The sequence below is a fragment of the Camarhynchus parvulus genome, unplaced genomic scaffold, assembly GCF_901933205.1.
Source record: "Camarhynchus parvulus unplaced genomic scaffold, STF_HiC, whole genome shotgun sequence".
Lineage (NCBI taxonomy): Eukaryota > Metazoa > Chordata > Aves > Passeriformes > Thraupidae > Camarhynchus > Camarhynchus parvulus.
Window position 1 is genome coordinate 1 of NW_022148496.1, and position 19889 is coordinate 19889.

The following is a 19889-nucleotide window of genomic DNA, read 5'->3' on the forward strand; positions in this document are numbered from 1 at the left end:
ACACCCCACATTACAAACTTCAAGTCCCCGGGAGTTCTCCTATTGCACCAGGCTGTGCGGCAGGGCAGAGCAGCTCCGGCACAGATATGTGCAAACACCCGTGACCCAGGACAGACAGGACGTGACAAACAAAGGACACGAGACACGGAGAGAAAAACACTTGGCAAGGAAAATGGCTGCAGGGACTGAGAGAATGCAAAATGACATGACTGAGCTGAGACCGATGGTGAGCTGATGAGGCTCAGAGAACCCTGGAGGAAGAAGATGCTAACTGAATCATTTATTCCAAGAACTGCAAAGATGGACGCCCGAGAATCCTACAGTCAGAAGCCTCTACCTGTCCTCACATTCTTTCAAGTCCTAGTCCGCCACAATGGATGCTGGCGGGGCATAGCTGTCCGTACAGCTCAGAACAAGACCTGAAAAGACATCTGACCGGATGCTTCCAAAGAGAGAAGAGACTCTGATGCCTGTCTGAGCTCCCGAGTCAAAGGTTCTAGGGCCTGGGTGCCAGGCCAAGGAATGCAGAGATCGCAGATGCTAAGAATGATGCCGAGGTTCCTGACAGGCCCCTCAGGGGGCTGAGGTAAAAGACATGAGATACACAAACAACACATAAGGCACAATAGACAAGTGACACCAGACACACCGGGACTGCTCTGCCCTGCGCACATCAGCGCTGTGATCACAAGTGAGACTTTCGCTTTTATGGGGCCTAAGGGGCCACCTCATGAACACCCCCACCTCCAAATGGACTCAAAAACCCCTCCCGGTAATTCCCAAACCAGCACCCTGCTTTAATCCCCTCTGTGGGCCGTGGCCCTCTACTTATCTCTCAGACATCTGGGGATGCCGGTCTCAGGTACGAAGAAAGGCCACCTCGTCAGCCGGGAAGGTCCTGCTGTCACCGGGCTCTGGTCTCTTAGACAGCTAGATTAAAGAAAACCAAACATCAGTGCCTGATCTTGGCAGCCCATCGGCCAAAACCCCCACAAGTCTGCTACTCACCATGCTCCTAGGAATGCCCAGCTGCCTGGGCTCACACGCTTCGAGACCGAGGCCTTCGTCACAGGGGGTGCCTGGGTAAAGAGGAGATGAGGTGATTTCTCATGGCTGAAACCTGAGTGGACCCTCGCTCCTCCTCCCTACTTCCCCGACTCACCCCGACTCCTTGGCAGTTGCCAAAGGCCACCTGGATGGCACCTTTAAATAGAAAAGTTCAGGGCTTCACCATCAGGTCCTGTAATACATCCACGGGGCTCACGAGAGCAGGAAACTCGGCGCGTCGGCCGGTCGGTGACGGCGACTTGGCATACTCCGAGTGGATTGCCTACAGCGCACAAACGAGAATGGAAACTTAGAGCTGCACCAAAAATTGAGAGCTGAGCAATAACAACTGCTTCTCTCCACTGCTCACCTTGACTGCTGGTATCCAGATTTTCTTCCTAAAAAGACAAAGAACAGTGCTGTAAGATAGTCACACTTTACACTCCCCCTGCAGAGACAAACAGTGACTGACCTGCTCGGGGGACCTCCTCACCTAGGAGGAGGTCAATGGATTTCCCCCTGGATTTTATCCTCTGCATCTGAAAGAAAGTGAGGACAAAAGTCAAAGGGCTGCAGGATAACTTCACAGCTCCAAGCATCTTCTGCCTATCTAGGAATATCATCTAGAGTCCGGCAACACCCCACAAACCGCAAGTCCCTGGACTTGTCCTATTGCAGCAGGCTGTGAGGCAGGGTAGAGCAGCTCCAGTGCAAACATGTGCAGGCACCCGTGACACAGAACGTGACAAATGGGGGGGACGTTAGACACGACACATTAGGCTTGTGGTGAGGGCCTGGAGGGGAAAAGGCAAAAGGGACCCCAAAGCCACACTAGGTAACACGGTACACCGGACAACACGACGTGGACCGGAACTGTTCTGCGCTGCCTGCCTGAAAGCTGCCATCAAAATCAGAGCTTCTCCCTTTAGCTGTCCTAAGAGGCCCCTTGGAGAAGACTGCTTTTCCCTCTGCTAATTTTTAAACCTGCCCCAAGAACTCCCAACCTGCTGCTTTCCCATCATCCCATCTCTGGACCATGGCCCCCAACTTATCTTTTGGAGGACGGGTGATGTTGATCCACGTTGCACTTCAAATGAGTCTGCCTCAGAGGGCCCAGTGATCACCTGTTAGCCTCTCAGTCAGCTACAATAAAGCAAACCAAAACCACAGTATGAGTACAGAGTTATGTGGGCCAAATCCCAGCAAGTCAGCTACTTGCCCTCTCCTGAGTGTGCCTGGCTCCTTCAGGCTCCAGCTTCATCCTGATTCCAAGGCTGTGGCCTTTATTAGGAGTAGCACCTGGGTTAGAAAAGGGCAAAGTTAAATGGTATTCCTGTGACTGCAGTGGATGACCTTGTGTGCTGTAAGACATGTGAATGCCTCTGCTATGCTTCTGAAAAGCCTCAGGGAGGGGGCCCTCAAATAAACATCCTTTCTCACCCTGCTGCCTGCAAACCGCCCCCCCGCAATAACTCCTAACCAGATACCTGCTCTCCTAATTACAATCCTCCGCTCACCTGAAGCCTCAATCTCAAACATCATCCTTGACACTGCGCAGATCCCTCTTGTGACATGATGAATCTGCTGAAAAAAGTGTTGTACTTGACACAACCTGGAATCTCTGGAAGCTGTGCTCCTCCTAAAAAAAAAAAACAACCAAACAAGATAAGAACAAAACTAGAAATTACAAATGTGCTTTAGCACCCCTAAACACAAAACCCAGAATTGTGAACTTAAATACTCCCTGTATTCCATGCTGTTTTCTTCACAGTACCTTCAAAGCCTCTGTGGCTTTAGATGACCAGAAACACCTGCTGAAAATAAGCTCAGATAAGCTGAAAGAGCCTCTTCACTGAAATGAGAGGAGAGCTCTTATCCCATCAGATCCCAGGGAGGGAATGAAGGCCCTCAGCAAAGGCTGGGGTTAATATACCCCTGATTGTGCCCGCCTCTCGTTCCCATGATGCCCGGGAAAGGGGAGGGGGCAAATCCCACCGGGTATAAAAGCCCTCAGAGTAACTGCAGCTGTTTGGCTCCTCTGACTCAAATTCAAGGGGAGTAAAGGGCTTGTTATAGAAGAGAACTCTTCAGAAAAATAACGGTGCTTTCTTTTTTGCAACAACTACTTGGAGCAGAAAAACAGAAAACCGGTAAGACGTAAAACTTTGTGTTTAGGAAGCATAGCTAGATAAATTGGGTAATTTACTGTTAACTTACATAATTATTTCTTGGTGATTACTGAGCAGTACATCATGTGTGACTAAGTAGGGTGGAGAAGAATACTAATGATATAAATAGACTAAGTCTCTTTGGGACTCCTAATTAGGCCTATCTACATTATAAACAAAAATAAGAAAAAAAAAAAAACCTCCTGGGCAGCGTAAGGGTTAAGAACATGCCAGGCTCACCCTTCTCTGAGAAAGCTGGTCCAAAAGCACAGAAAGAAGTGCCCAGAAATGAATATTTAAATCCATAAAATGCTGAGAAAGACAGAGTTTCCTTCAAGTGAACCTGTAAAAATTGGAACCCAGGGCAGTTAGCTCCACTGAAACTGATAAAATGGCAAATAAACCAATTCTGCCCTTTAATTTATTCTTCAAAACTATTGTGAAAAGAAGGGTTCTCCTCAATTTAGATCCCTCCAGCAATGAAAAAAGAGAAATTTTGCCCTCAATCAAAACGCTTAACAACGAGAGACAGCTGGGGAAGGTTTGCAGGAGGCACTTAAGACTCACAAAGCAGCCTGACTTTCTGGTGGTGGCAGCTAGGGTCTCGGGAGACATCCGGCACAATGCGCAATTTTCAACCGGCCGCTCTGGGCCACAGGCCCTTAACAAAAATGCTGGCCCTTTTCCTAGGTAAACGAAACTAACCAGCCCAGGTTCCTGGTATCAGTTTGCAAGAGGCACTTGGTACTGTTAATGTAGCCCCAATTTTCACTGGTGCCAGCTTGGGTCTGGAAGGCATCTTGTGCAATGAGGAATTTAAGATGGCCACTCGGGGCCATAAAACCCCAAACACCGAAGCAGGCCCTTTTCCCTGGAAAACAAAACTCACCGGACCAGGTTCCTGATGGCAAATTACAAGAGCACCTTAAGACGCTCAAACCAGCCCGAGCTGCAAGTGGTGCCAGCTTAGGTCCTGGAGGCATCCTGCGCAAGGTGGACTTTCAGCGGGCAGCTGGACGCTCCGGACCTGAGGCACCTAAAATAAACACTGGCCCGTTTCCCTGGCAAACGACATTCACCAGCCCAGGGTCCTGAGGTCAGTTTGCAGGAGCTACTTGGCGGTGTCAAAGCAGCCTGACTTTGCGGTGGTGGGAGTTTGGGTCTGGGAGGCATCCTGCGCAATATGGAATTTCAGGAGCCAGCTAACTGCTCTGGGCCACAGGCTCCCGAACAACAAGGCCAGCCCTTTCCCAGAAGAGGAAAACTCCCCAGTCCAGGTTCCTGGTGGCAGTTTGAAGGAGGCACTTGGCACTGTCGTAGCAGCCTAATTATGTGGCGGTGGCACTTTGGCTCTGTGAGGTCTCCTGCACAATGCGGAATTACAGCAAGCAGCCAGCCACTCCGGGCCTTAGCGCCCCTGAAACCAACGCTGGCCCTTTTCTCCAGCGAACAGAACTCACAATCCCAGGTTCCTGGTGGCAGATTGCAGGAGGCACTTGGGACTCTCAAACGAGCTCAAGTTGGCAGAAATTCCAGTTGAGGTCTAGGAGGCATCTTGCGCAATGCGCAATCTCAGCGGCCAGATGGCCGCTCCGGCCCAGAGAGCCCCTGAACAACAACGCCGGCCCTTTTCCCTGAGAAGCAAAACTCACCAGACCAGATTAATCAGGTCAGTTTGCAGGAGGCATTTGGGACTGTCAAACCTGCCTGACTTTGCAGTGGTGGCAGCTTGGGTCTGGGAGGGATCCTGCGCAATGCAGAATTTCAGCAGCCAGACTGCCACTAAGGGCCAGAGGCCCCCAAACCAAAACACCATCCCTTTTCCCAGGTAAGCAAAATTCAACAGCCCAGATTAGATATGTCAGTTTGAAGGAGGGACTTGGCAATGTCAGAGCAGCCTGACTTTGCAGTGCTGGCAGCTTGGGTCTGTGAGGCATATTTGGCAATGCAGAACTTCACCAGAGAGCCCGCCTCTCCAGACCACTGGTCCCTGAACATCAATGCTGGCAGTTTTCCCTAGCAAACGAAACTCAGCAGCCCAGGTTCCTGAAGGCAGCTGGCAAGAGGCACATGGTCCTCTAAAAGTAGCCCAAGTTGGCACTGGTACCAGCTTGGGTCTGGCCAACATACTTCGCAATGAGGAATTTCAGCTGGCAGCAGGCCACTGCAGGCCGCAGGCCCCCAAAAAACAACGCTAGCCCTTTCCCAGAAGATGAAAAACTCCGCAGTTCAGGTTCCTGATGGCAGATTGCAGGAGGCACTTGACCCTCTAAAGTCAGCTCGAGTGGGCACTGGGACCTGCTTGGGTCTGGGAGGCATCCTGCGCCGTGCGGAATTTCAGCAGAGAGCCCGCCTCTCCGGACCACTGGCCCCTGAACACCAATGCTGGCCCTTTTCCCTGGCGATCAAGACTCACCAGCCCACGTTCCAGATGGCAGATTGCAGAAGCCACTTGGCACTGTCAAACCAGCTCGAGTTGCCACTGCTTCCAGCTCAGGTCTAGGAGGCACCTGTGCAATGCAGAATGTCAGTAGCCAGCCAGCCCCTGGGCCCTGAACACAAATGTCAGCCCTTTACACAGGTAAGCATAACTGACGAGCCCAGATTCCTGATGGCAGATTGCAGGAGACACTTGGCACTGTCAAACCAGCCTGACTTTGTGGTGGTGGCAGCTTGGGTCTGGGAGGCATCCTGCGCGATGCCGAGTTTCAGGAGCCAGACGGCCACTAAGGGCCCCTGGGCCCTGAACACAAATGCTGGTCCTTTAAACAGGTAAGCGTAACTCAGCAGCCCAGGTTCCTGATGGCAGCTGGCAGGAGCCACGTGCCATGGTCAAAGCAGCTGGAGTTGCCACTACTGCCAGCTTGGGTCTGGGAGGCATCCTGCGCTGTGTGGAATTTGAGCAGGGAGCTGGCCACTCTGGGTCACAGGCCCCTGAACACCAACACCGGCCCTTTTGTCCTGGAAAACAAAACTCACCAGCCCAGATTCCTGATGGCAGATTGCAGGAGACACTCGGCACTGTCAAACCAGCCTGACTTTGTGGTGGTGGCAGCTGGGGTCTGGGAGGCATCCTGTGCAATGCGGAATTTAAGCAGGCACCCGACTATGCCAGGCCACAAGCCCCTCAACAGCAACGCTGGCCCTTTCCCAGAAGAAGAAAACTCACCAGCCCAGATTCCTGATGGCAGATTGCAGGAGACACTTGGCACTGTCAAACCAGCCTGACTTTGTGGTGGTGGCAGCTTGGGTCTGGGAGGCATCCTGCGCAATGCCGAATTTCAGGAGCCAGACGGCCACTAAGGGCCCCTGGGCCCTGAACACCAATGCTGGTCCTTTAAGCAGATAAGTGTAGCTCAGCAGCCCAGGTTTTTGATGGCAGGAGCCACGTGCCATGGTCAAAGCAGCTGGAGTTGCCACTGGTGCCAGCTTGGATCTGGGAGGCATCCTGCGCTGCATGGAATTTGAGCAGGGAGCCGGCCACTCCGGGTCACAGGCCCCTGAACACCAACACCGGCCTGTTTGTCCTGGAAAACAAAACTCACCAGCCCAGATTCCTGATGGCAGATTGCAGGAGACACTTGGCACTGTCAAACCAGCCTGACTTTGCAGTGGTGGCAGCTGGGGTCTGGGAGGCATCCTGCGCAATGCCGAATTTCAGGAGCCAGACGGCCACTAAGGGCCCCTGGGCCCTGAACACAAATGCTGGTCCTTTAAACAGGTAAGTGTAACTCAGCAGCCCAGGTTCCCGATGGCAGCTGGCAGGAGCCACGTGCCATGGTCAAAGCAGCTGGAGTTGCCACTACTGCCAGCTTGGGTCTGGGAGGCATCCTGCGCTGTGTGGAATTTGAGCAGGGAGCTGGCCACCCAGGTCACAGGCCCCTGAACACCAACACCAGCCCTTTTGTCCTGGAAAACAAAACTCACCAGCCCAGATTCCTGATGGCAGATTTCAGGACAAACTCGGCACTGTCAAACCAGCCTGACTTTGCGGTGGTGGCAGCTTGGGTCTGGGAGGCATCCTGCGCAATGCGAATTTCAGGAGGAGCCAGGCGGCCACTAAGGGCCCCTGGCCCCCTGAACACAAATGCTGGTCCTTTAAGCAGATAAGTGTAACTCAGCAGCCCAGGTTTTTGATGGCAGGAGCCACGTGCCATGGTCAAAGCAGCTGGAGTTGCCACTGGTGCCAGCTTGGGTCTGGGAGGCATCCTGCACTGTGTGGAATTTGAGCAGGGAGCTGGCCACCCAGGTCACAGGCCCCTGAACACCAACACCGGCCCTTTTGTCCTGGAAAACAAAACTCACCAGCCCAGATTCCTGATGGCAGATTGCAGGAGACACTTGGCACTGTCAAACCAGCCTGACTTTGCGGTGGTGGCAGCTGGGGTCTGGGAGGCATCCTGTGCAATGCCGGGAAGTTTCAGCAGCCAGGCACCCCACTGCCATGGCCAGGCCACAAGCCCCTCAACAACAACGCTGGCCCCTTTCTCAGAAGAAGCAAAACTCACCAGACCAGATTCCTGATGGCAGATTGATGGCAGATTGCAGGAGACACTTGGACTGTCAAACCAGCTCGACTGGGCACAGGTGGCAGCTTGGGTCTGGGAGGCATCCTGCGCAATGCCGAATTTCAGGAGCCAGACGGCCACTAAGGGCCCCTGGGCCCTGAACACCAATGCTGGTCCTTTAAACAGGTAAGCGTAACTCAGCAGCCCAGGTACCCAATGGCAGCTGGCAGGAGCCACGTGCCATGGTCAAAGCAGCTGGAGTTGCCACTGCTGCCAGCTTGGGTCTGGGAGGCATCCTGCGCTGTGTGGAATTTGAGCAGGGAGCTGGCCACCCAGGTCACAGGCCCCTGAACACCAACACCAGCCCTTTTGTCCTGGAAAACAAAACTCACCAGCCCAGATTCCTGATGGCAGATTGCAGGAGACACTCGGCACTGTCAAACCAGCCTGACTTTGTGGTGGTGGCAGCTTGGGTCTGGGAGGCATCCTGCACAATGCCGAATTTCAGGAGCCAGACGGCCACTAAGGGCCCCTGGGCCCTGAACACAAATGCTGGTCCTTTAAACAGGTAAGCGTAACTCAGCAGCCCAGGTTCCTGATGGCAGCTGGCAGGAGCCACGTGCCATGGTCAAAGCAGCTGGAGTTGCCACTGCTGCCAGCTTGGGTCTGGGAGGCATCCTGCGCTGTGTGGAATTTGAGCAGGGAGCTGGCCACCCAGGTCACAGGCCCCTGAACACCAACACCGGCCCTTTTGTCCTGGAAAACAAAACTCACCAGCCCAGATTCCTGATGGCAGATTGCAGGAGACACTTGGCACTGTCAAACCAGCCTGACTTTGTGGTGGTGGCAGCTTGGGTCTGGGAGGCATCCTGTGCAATGCCGAGTTTCAGCAGCCAGACTATGCCAGGCTACCAAGCCCTTGAACAACAACGCTGGCCCTTTTCCCAGGAAAAGTTTGGAAAAACTCAGCAGCCCAGGTTCCTGATGGCAGATTGCAGGAGACACTTGGCACTGTCAAACCAGCTCGAGTTGCCACTGGTTCCAGCTTGGGTCTGGGAGGCATCCTGTGCAATGCAGAATTTCAGCAGCCAGCCAGCCCCTAAGGGCCCCTGGGCCCCTGAACAGCAAACAAATGTCAGCCCTTTTTGTCACAGAAAAGCAAAACTCACCAGCCCAGATTCCTGATGGCAGATTGCAGGAGACACTTGGCACTGTCAAACCAGCCTGACTTTGCGGTGGTGGCAGCTGGGGTCTGGGAGGCATCCTGTGCAATGCCGAGTTTCAGCAGCCAGACGGCCACTCCGGGCCAAAGGCTACCGAACAACAACGCCGGCCCTTTTCTCAGGTAAGCAAAACTCAGCAGACCGGGTTCCTGATGGAAGATTGCAGGAGGTGCTTGGGACTCTCAAACCAGCTCGACTGGGCACAGGTGGCAGCTTGGGTCTGGGAGGGTCAATGTTTCAGGAGGCGGCCACCAAGGGCCCCTGGGCCCTGAACACAAATGCTGGTCCTTTAAACAGGTGTAACTCAGCAGCCCAGGTTCCTGATTGGCAGGAGCCAGCAGGCCACAGAACACCAATGATGGCCCTTTTGTCCTGGAAAACAAGGCTCACCAGCCCAGATTCCTGAACGGCACTGTCAAACCAGCCTGACTTTGTGGTGGTGGCAGCTTGGGTCTGGGAGGCAACAAATGCTGGTCCTTTAAGCAGATAAGGTAACTCAGCAGCCCAGGTTTTGATGGCAGGAGCCACGTGCCATGGTCAAAGCAGCTGGAGTTGCCACTGCTGCCAGCTTGGGTCTGGGAGGCATCCTGCTTTGGTGGGTGGCTGTGGGTGGAATTTGAGCGGGGAGCAGCCCACCCAGGTCACAGGCCCCTGAACACCAACGGGCCCTTTTGTCCTGGAAAAAAAACTCAGCAGCCCAGATTCCTGATGGCAGATTGCAGGAGACACTTGGCACTGTCAAACCAGCCTGACTTTGTGGTGGTGGCAGCTTGGGTCTGGGAGGCATCCTGCAATGCCGAATTTCAGGAGCCAGACGGCCACTAAGGGCCCCTGGGCCCTGAACAACAATGCTGGTCCTTTAAACAGGTAAGCAAAACTCAGCAGCCCAGGTTCCTGATGGCAGATGGCAGGAGCCACTTGCCATGGTCAAACCAGCTGGAGTTGCCACTGGTGCCAGCTTGGGTCTGGGAGGCATCCTGCTGCTGTGTGGAATTTGAGCAGGGAGCCAGCCAGCCCCAGGTCACAGGCCCCTGAACACCAACACTGGCCCTTTTGTCCTGGAAAACAAAACTCACCAGCCCAGATTCCTGATGGCAGATTGCAGGAGACACTTGGCACTGTCAAACCAGCCTGACTTTTTGTGGTGGCAGCTGGGGTCTGTGAGGCATCCTGTGCAATGGAAGTTTCAGCAGGGAAGGGGCATCCTGTGCAATGCGAAACTCAGACCGGGTTCCTGATGGAAGATTGCAGGAGCCAGACTCTCAAACCAGCCTGACTGGGCACAGGTGGCCCTGGGGCCCGAAGTTTCAGGAGCCAACACTAAGGGCCCCTGGGCCCTGAACACAAATGCTGGTCCTTTAAACAGGTAAGCGTAACTCAGCAGCCCAGGTTCCCGATGGCAGCTGGCAGGAGCCACGTGCCATGGTCAAAGCAGCTGGAGTTGCCACTACTGCCAGCTTGGGTCTGGGAGGCATCCTGCGCTGTGTGGAATTTGAGCAGGGAGCTGGCCACCCAGGTCACAGGCCCCTGAACACCAACACCGGCCCTTTTGTCCTGGAAAACAAAACTCAGCAGCCCAGGTTCCTGAGGTCAGTTTGCAGGAGGCATTTGGCACTGTCAAACCAGCCTGACTTTGTGGTGGCGCTGGCTTGGGTCTGGGAGGCATCCTGCACAATGCGGAATTTAAGCAGGCACCCGACTATGCCAGGCCACAAGCCCCTCAACAGCAACGCTGGCCCTTTCCCAGAAGAAGAAAACTCACCAGCCCAGATTCCTGATGGCAGATTGCAGGAGACACTTGGCACTGTCAAACCAGCCTGACTTTGTGGTGGTGGCAGCTTGGGTCTGGGAGGCATCCTGCGCAATGCCGAATTTCAGGAGCCAGACGGCCACTAAGGGCCCCTGGGCCCTGAACACCAATGCTGGTCCTTTAAACAGGTAAGTGTAACTCAGCAGCCCAGGTTCCTGATGGCAGCTGGCAGGAGCCACGTGGCATGGTCAAAGCAGCTGGAGTTGCCACTACTGCCAGCTTGGGTCTGGGAGGCATATTTGGCAATGCAGAATTTCAGCAGGCAGCCAGCCACTCCAGGCAAGGCCTCCTGAAGACCAATGCCAGCCCTTTCGCAGTAGAAGAAAACTCACCAGTCCGGGTTCCTCATGGCAGATTGCAGGAAGCGCTTGGAACTCTCAAACCAGCTCGACTTGGCACAGGTGGCAGCTTGGGTCTCGGAGGCATCCTGCGCAATGTAAAATTTCAGCAGCCAGCCTGGCCGCTCAGGGGCACAGGCCGCTGAACACCAGTGTTTTGCGGAGATAATCAAAACTCCACGTCTTTTGTGAAAGTTGTAAAGCCGGTGAGTTTATTACAGTGCTGGACGCGTGTGGGAATCGTTCCCTTAAAATGACATGCGTACCTCTGGGAACTTCAGGTCTCTTTTTATCCCTCTCTCAAATGCATATGCGCACAATTTCACAATAGGTTCGTACATATTCATTTTTACCAATTTCATGTGACATTTGCCGCTAGTTCTTCTTTATCAGAAAGAATTCCTAGGTCAGGTTGACTTGCTCTCACAGCAGTCTCTCTGTCTCTCTCTATCACCCTCTGTCTCCCTCCCCCTTATCTCTGTCCTTCTCTGAAGTAGTTTCTCTGAGCCTAGGCTTTGCAGTCAGGCTAAGTAGCTATGTTTTCTAACCACAGACTCAACTCAAAAATGTACATTTCACTTAAATCAAAATGGATTTCTACCCTGGAAAATTTCCACTCTGCCTCATTCCCCCCTTTCCTAAAAAAAGAAGTAAATTTTTTACTTCATGCAAATTGCTATGACAATAAGTGTACTTTAGTGCTTTACCATGTATGTTTGATAAGGAGATTAACACAGCTATTCGCTGTAGCATTCTCTAATTCCAAATTAGCTATATAATGGATAATCTTAAACTTATTCTAACTAATATTAACAAAACTACAATGGGATGACACAACTTATTAAAGATTCCATTTGCAGTTGGTGACCACCCAAAGATCACATCCCACCAGTGATGATCTGCATTTTGTTTTATTCTTTGCAGAATTCTGGTTATTTCCTTTTGTATCATGTTGGACAGTTCTCTCTGCTTTCTTGGGTTTTTCTTCAAGATCCCCAGTAGGTCTTAATTAATTGTTTCGCCAATGTAATGTCCGTTCCAATAGGAGTAGGTGATAGACTGTGATACATTGTGTAATTGGTTTTAATCGACTGGTGGAATGTCGCTCGGGCCAAGTACAAAAAACCACACCCGATAATCTTAACAAATTGCTGTCATGGTTTGACACTGGCACAATGCCAGTGCCCCATGAAAATATACTTCCCTGGTGTTCGCTGTGAGATGTGACCAGGAAATAAGCAAAGCAGGCCTCTACCTTAGAAAAAAAAGTTTATTAACTAAACTACAAAAGGAAAACAAACCACACACACACACACACACACACACACACACACCTGGAAAATGAAAACTCCAAAAAAAAAAACATTTCCTCCTCCCCCCACATTTCCAATACATCTTCCAAATTTCAACTCTCCATCCATCACCCTGTAAATACTCAATTCCAGTCCATCAAGAGGAGAGGAGTCCTTCTTGGGGCCATGGTGACCTCTTCCTTGCATGCCCAGCGCTCCCACCACTGGACAAGGAACAGAGCTGCTTCAAGGGTTATCCTTTTAAGGGTGCTTTGACCAGTTCAAAAAAGCACAGTTTCCTCATCACTCTCGGGACCTCTTGTCCCCCCATACTTGTCTACCCCTGGGGCCGGGGGTCTCTCAAAACTGAACCCTCTCAGTTCTGAGCCATCGCCTCCCCCCCCCTGCATGCAGCCTCTGTGTCACGAGGAAGCATGGTTCTGTCCATGGCTGTACCAAAAAGAGTCCAGCAACCAGCTACTCCATCATCTCTTTCCGGCCTCTTCTTTACTCTCCCAGCCTCACTCACTGCTCCAACTGTCATTCACTTGCTCATTTCTTCTTTATCATCCACTCCATCTCCCCTCCGGGAAAGGTCCAAATGCTCTGTGAGGTCTTCATTGTCCAGGAAGGGGTTAACAAACTCCTGCACTCAGCCAGGCTCCTTCCCTGCTGCACTCCCCCCTTCCCCCTCCTTCTTCACAGGCCGATATCACTTCAAGGCCACAGGCCTGTACCAGCTTTCCCTCTCTCATTCTTCTGGCTGGGGGGCTGCCCAAATCTTCAATGGGGCCTCTCTCCCTCTGTCTCTCCTGGGGGCTGCCCAACGCCTCCTGGTGACCCCCCACCACCCTTCCATCCTGAGGGGTCAGGCCTACCTCTGCCAGGGCAGGTTTTTGTATCATGTTGGACAGCTTCGAAGCTCGGGCAGGGGGAGGCCTTCAAGATCCCCAGTAGGTCTTGGCCGGAAATCAAATTGGGAGCCCAAGGGAGTGCTCTGCTTCTAACCCCTGTGTTCTCAGAGGTGATCCACCCTCAGTGGCCAAGCCTGGTGTCAATTTAAAATCTGGACACCTATTGGCCTCTGGCCACTCCATTCCCAGAAAACCTGCTTCCTGTAAACCCACGACAATTGCAAAGACAAAAATTAAAATAATTTCTGCTAGACAAAATAACATCGTTGTTATCAAATTTTACAGCAGCACAAGCAGTTCTCAGGCACGCACAACCTTTACCAGTATATACGAGCACGGTTTTCTGGTCAGTGACTGGATGAATTTCGGAGTGGCAAATACTCCGTTCGGTGTCTAGACACACATCTTGGGCATTAATAGGATTGCTTTCACAAATGAATCCCAGCTGTTCTCTAGTAACGCAGGATTCTAAGTTTACTGTTTGCCGCTTTTCGTTCGCTTTTCGTGCCCACGCTCTATGTTCTGAAGGGTAGAGCACTGTTTTTTTCATGATTTAATCTTAGTGCAATGATGGGATGGATAATGTAAACAATGGCATTACATATGGTAAGCACAAATGCAGTGGCCACATTAGAAGCAGGATAATAAGTGAAATTTACCATAGTCCACCAGGATTGAAACTTCTTTTCAAAATCAATTGCATTATCTCAGACAACTTGCCAAATTTCAGCTGGAAAATTACCTTCACCCCTTTCCCATATGATCAGAGCTGCTGTTGCTTGCATCTATAACAGTGCTTGTATACAACTGAAAGCTAAAGACACATTATCCTGAACTGTACTTAGCATTTCTTCTATTAACTTGTGGTCTTGGTCCCTGGCCTTTTCTCACTTTGGCAGTACTTCTGAAATCTGCCGCTGGCTAGTTCCTAATGCCAATAGAGACGACTGTTAAGGCTGCTTCAATTTTGCTAGGCTACCTGCTGTGGTGGCCAGCTTATTCATCAGTATTTCTGAATCAATTCCATTTAAAACTCTCAATCCTGTCCTTAATTTCTCAGTTAGATCCTTTCTGATTCTGCTTCTGAGGTATACTTATCTTTGTAACCACATTGTCTAGCTCTTAAAGGATGTCCTTAGGAAAGACAGGCAGGCTGGTTGGATTTTTGAGATGTTAATTTGCATTAGCGACTCAACACGTTTCAGAGATCATTCTGGATTGAATAACAGTTGTTGTTCACCGGCATTCCTCACTACGTGTGGGCCTATTTCATACACTTCATGTTCAAGTTTGGGTTGGGTCTGAACTATTCGATTACTAGTGTGGGTTGTATAAGGTCCTGCTGTTGTAGGAAATGCAGTGTCTATTTTAAATCTAAATGAGAGCCTGATAGCATCCTGAGCCTAAAGGCATGTCACTTCTACAGGCTGTATCAAGGTGAAATTACACCAACAGTCTGATTCGCTTAGGTTATCACAAACTTCCTGGTGCCTGTATACGGGAGAGGTTGAGACACTAATTGCAGCTGGTCTCTCATAAGCCATGCCATTGACTACCCGACACCCTACTGTGATTTCTTCTCTCCTGATCTCTTGAAGTGTCCACAGTCCTCGTTCCTGCCACTCCTGCTTCTCATATACCTGACTTTCATTAATTAATACAGTGGACAGGTTTAGATCTTTAATCTCAGAAAGTTCTCCCTACTTCTAGTAGGGATCTAGTACACTGATTAGAAGCCTGGGACCGAGGCCATTCAGCATCGCTTTGAATAGAGGTACTCTCTAATTCTAAGACTCCAGTTATAATTATATAGAAAACAATTCTGTAAATGAAATTACAAACTACCCCTGGCCGCAATATACTCATTTGGTCTGAGTAAGCTTAATCTCAGTTCACTGTCTCCTGATGTCACCCTCCAAGGGCCTCCTGGGGCCTTCTTCGAGAGTGATGGATCTAGGCATTGTGCTCTTTGATCTTGATTGTGGTGAAGGCGGTGAGAAGCGCTTGGAACGGTCCCTCCCACTGCGGTTCCAAAGGCTTTTCTGCAAGAGGCTAAACATATACATAATCTCCAGACTGTATGTTATGTACTGGTCTATCTAGCTCTCTGCTCCGAGTTCCAGCCATGTGTTTCTCAATTTCTCTAAGCTGTTTGCTTAAAGCCACCATGTAGGTGGCCAGTGTTACCACCCCAATGTGGGTGGACATTCCCTTTTGTATTCCATGTGGTCTTCCATAAAGCATTTCAAAAGGACTCAGCTTTCCTTTAGCCTGAGGTTTAGTTCAAATTTGCCATAGTGTCAGTGGAAGATCTTGGGGCCAGGGTAGATTAACTTCCTGCCCAGTCTTACAATCTGCTGCTTAATCAAATGATTCATTTTCTCTGCCTGGCTGTTTGATTGGGGGTGGTATGGAGTGTCAGGTTCCCAATCTATGCCCAGGTGGCTACTAATCTGTTGCACTACTTTGGAAATTAAATATCCTCTGTCAGAGGATATTGTGGCTGGAACTCTGAAGCGTGGTATTATTTCTTGTAATAATACCCTGGTCACCTCTCGAGCTTTGACAGTTCTGGTGGGAAATGCTTCTGGCCACCCTGAAAATGTATCTGTCAATACCAATAAATACCGATACCCCCCTTTCCTTGGGAGTTCTGAAAAGTCAATTTGCCGCTGCTGTGTAGGCCCATGGTCTCTCCTGGTCTGACCGAGTTTCGGCCTGGGGGTATTTTTGGGGTTAGTCTGGAGGCAAGGGTTACACTGTCGGTTTACCGGAGTAACGGTGGCATATAAATTCCTGGCAATGATTCCTTCAATCGCATATGTGTTCTAGAAAGCCTGTGGAAACTACTACTTAAAATTCAACGCTTCATTTCGATGCACTCTGTATCACTGGCAGCCTTGGTCATTCTGGGAAAGGAGCCACACTTCATAAAAGCTTTGAAGTAATTAGGCCCTAGTGTGTTTTCTAGGGCTCCTCCTTCACTAGTGACCACAAAAATGGGAAGGGATTACCAGCTCTCTTTCAATGGTAGCCCACCCCTTGTGGTTGTGTGTCTCTTTTGATTAGTATTATTATATTCTGGCTTACCTTTGAGGAAAATCTGTCCATAATTACCTCACCTTTTGCTTTCTTTGCCTCTCCGTCCACCAGCTCGTTTCCTTCCTCCAATTCTGAGCTCGCTCTCTGGTGCGCCTTAATATGCCTTTTCAGGCGGCTGAACTGCTTCCGCCAGCCGGATTGTCTCTTCTTTCCTTGTGAGGTTAGCAGTCCCCTCTCCTTCCAGATGGCTCCATGTGCATGCACGACTCTGAATGCATACCTTGAGTCTGTACAGATGTTTATATTCTTTTCCTTTTGCTATTTCCAAGGCATGGGCCAGTGCATTTATCTCGGCCTTCTCTGCAGAGGTACTTGTTGGTAAGGGTCCAGCCTCTATTACCTCTTTGCAGGTAGTCACTGTGTACTTAGCATGTAGCTTTCCACTGGCAATGTAGCTGCTCCTGTCAGTGAACCATGTCTCTGCATCGTCCAGAGCAGTGTCTTTCAAGTCTGGGTAGCTGGAGTAAGTAGCTTCAATGGTCTCTAGGCAATCGTAGTGTACTGCTTCTCCTTGATTCCACTGAGAAAAGAAGCTGAGTTGACAATATTAGTCTCTACTATCTCTACATCATCTTGCTCTACCACGATGGCCTGGTATTTCAGGAACTTCTGTGGTGCGCACCAGTGGCTGCCCTTTACTGCCAGTACTGTGGACACTGTGTGGCACGCTAGCACGGTCATTTTTGTCCCAGGGTAAACTTGCGTGCCTCTTGAATATTCAGCATGACTGCTGCTACGGCTCTGAGGCAACCTGGCCGACCCTTTGCTGTTGCATCTAGTTGCTTAGAGAAGTAAGCAACTGCCCTCTGGTATGGACCCAAGTCCTGAGCCAGTATTCCCAGGGCAATTCCTTGTCTTTCATGGGAAAATAGAAAGAATGGTTTATGTACATCTGGAAGTCTCAAAGCTGGAGCTGACATGAGGGCACTCTTTAGCTGGTGAAAGGCCCGTGTGGCTTCTTTTGTCCACTGGAGATCTGTTTCCATTGGCAATAAGAGCATAGAGGGGTCTGACAAGCAGTCTATAATTATAAACTCAGAGCTGGCACTAGCTTGGCGTGCCTAAGAAGGTTCGGAGTTCCTTCGTTGTCTGGGGTTTTGGGGTTTGGCATATGGCTTCCCTGCCCTAAAGTCTGTTGCTCGGCACTCGCTTCGTATCCCAGGTAGATTACTTTCTGTTTCACTGCCTGTGCCTTTTTCTTTGATACTCTGTATCCTTGGAGTCCTAGGAAATTTCAAAGGCTTACCGTCTAGGCCACACGTGCTTCGTTCGTCCGAGTGACTACTAGAAGATCATCCACGTACTTCAACGGCCCCCCTTCTTCTTGTGGATCTTCCCAGGACTCTGGATCATTACAAGTTGTTCTCCGATCGGAGTGGCGGAATTTTTGAAGCCTTCGGGCACGTGGACCGTGTGAGCTGTGTTTTGCACTGCTTCTAGGGCTTTCTCATTCGAATGCAAAAACTTTCTGGCTGGCTTCGTGGATAGGGAGGAAAAAGAAGGCATGTCTCAGGTCAAAAACAGTAAACCAGGTTAGCTCAGGCGTTAAACAAGTTAGTAAAATATATGGATTTGCTACCACAGGGTATAAATTCTTTGTTATCTTATTGACAGCCCTCAATCCTGTACTATCAATTATTGGGCTGATGTCTTTCCTATCTTCTTTTGAGGGGGTACTGCTTAATTCTCACTGGTTGTGTTCCTTCCTTAAGCTTGATTACCATGGGGGGCCATTTTTATCCCTCCCTAGTACAACAGAGGCCCATACCCCCGAAAATACTTATTTACTTATTCTAATATCTCTTTACTAATGTCCTTCTTAATTTCAATGCCTGTTGATGTTAAGCCTAACATCTTTATATCATTTGCCTCCAGAGTAACCTCCTCATTTGAGAATGTTTAGTGAACTGAGCATATACAAAAGCTTCTAAGTACACATGTTACTTTAAAGGTTTGCAAAAGTATGCCTTCTCAGACTGGCCAGTTGTACCCCACAGTACAGCATAAACATTCTCCACAGGTACTAAAGCTTTATTTAAAACTGAATATATGGACCCTGTATCAACTAAAATTCCACCCTTTTCTTTCTTCTGATCTCACTGCCTCTTGCAGAGGGGTCTGTTACCTCCTAGTTCTGGATGAAATTGGACTGCCAGGAGGGGGATGGGTGCGAATGGGTATACCTTTGGAGCCTGCGTCCTCTTCCCTTTTGGCAAGGTCATCCTTATCCTTCCTCCATTACCTTAGGAGGAGCCTTTAACAAATCATATGTACTCATTTTGCGAACTGTAATCGCTTTGCGTTTCAGCATCATAATCTTTGTCTGACTTCATACATTGGTATCTCATGCTGCACACTGAACAACGCGTTTGATTTGCCTTCTCTTTGCTTTGTTTTTTCTTCTTTTTTTCAAGAGCTATACCAGTAGGTCAGAGGGAGCTCTGAACCCACAGTTACTCTGCGATTCTGGGTGATTTCTTAAAGCAAAAACTCACATCAGCATACAGGACCTTATCCCATTTACCTTCCCATTTTATAACAGCATTAACTGCAATAAGGTATTATAAATCTTTTTCTTTTCTGAGCCGCCCCTACTGGCAGCCTTGTCCCAGTGAGCCCCTCCCAAAAGGGGCTAGTTCAGGAACCTCTTTGCTCTGGTTAGTTCTCATTATCTCCTTCTCCTTATGCTATCTTGTTTCCCCCCAAGCCTCACAGCATCTTTTCTCAGTTTTTCCTCACACAGAGATCTCTAGGTGGCAGGTATCAGATGTGATTCTTCACACATAAGCTTTAAGATCTCAGGTTCTGAATTGGCTTGATCAGGAATCTTTAATTTACACTTAAGACACAGAACAGCAATACTAATGCCTCTCATAAACTCTGCATTGCACATAAGGCACCAGCCTCTCAATGCACCAAAAACTCCCGGGAATTGCCTGCAGGCTATTCCGTTTATCGCTTCGGCGTTAATCGCTTAACCTCTACAGCAGGTTGTTCTCAGTCTAAACTTACTATATTTCCCACTGAAGTCCCATAAACTCATTCATCTCTTCTATCTAAACTCTATTTTACAAAATATCAGTCTTTTCTAGTTCTCTTCTTGCACAATCTAATTAAAGCCTTGTTTCTACTGACACTCACTTGACTGCCTTGCAAAAGGCTGTTCTTGTTACAGCAAAAACTCTGATATGCTCACAAACACAGACACACACACACCCCTTATCTCAAATTCACTAGAGCCAGGGCTTGAATTGCTGTGGGGGGGAATTCTTGGAATTCCTTTAATTCGCTTTACCACAGTTAACCATAAATCAACATGCCAGAGTTCTTCTGTGTAAAATGCTACACCTCCTGTGTAAAATACTCACCCGGCACGGGGCTCTCTGCCACGGATTTCGTCTGACGGCACCTGAAAGAATGGGAGGACAAAAGTCAGAGCGCTGCAGAATAACTTCAGAGCTCCAGACATCTTCTGTCAATCTACAAA

General features: G+C 49.9%; 2 long non-coding RNA genes across 2 annotated transcripts; both read right to left on the reverse strand.

Moving 5' to 3' along the window:
* Positions 1-746: 746 nt before the first annotated feature.
* LOC115916837 lies at positions 747-1498 on the reverse strand. Its single transcript, XR_004061633.1, has 4 exons — positions 1418-1498; positions 1163-1330; positions 1009-1079; positions 747-930 (listed from the first exon to the last, which is right to left on the reverse strand). It is a non-coding gene; the product is annotated as an uncharacterized LOC115916837 (long non-coding RNA).
* A 12055-nt stretch (positions 1499-13553) lies between these two features.
* LOC115916836 lies at positions 13554-19889 on the reverse strand. Its single transcript, XR_004061632.1, has 3 exons — positions 19771-19889; positions 16423-17878; positions 13554-15352 (listed from the first exon to the last, which is right to left on the reverse strand). It is a non-coding gene; the product is annotated as an uncharacterized LOC115916836 (long non-coding RNA).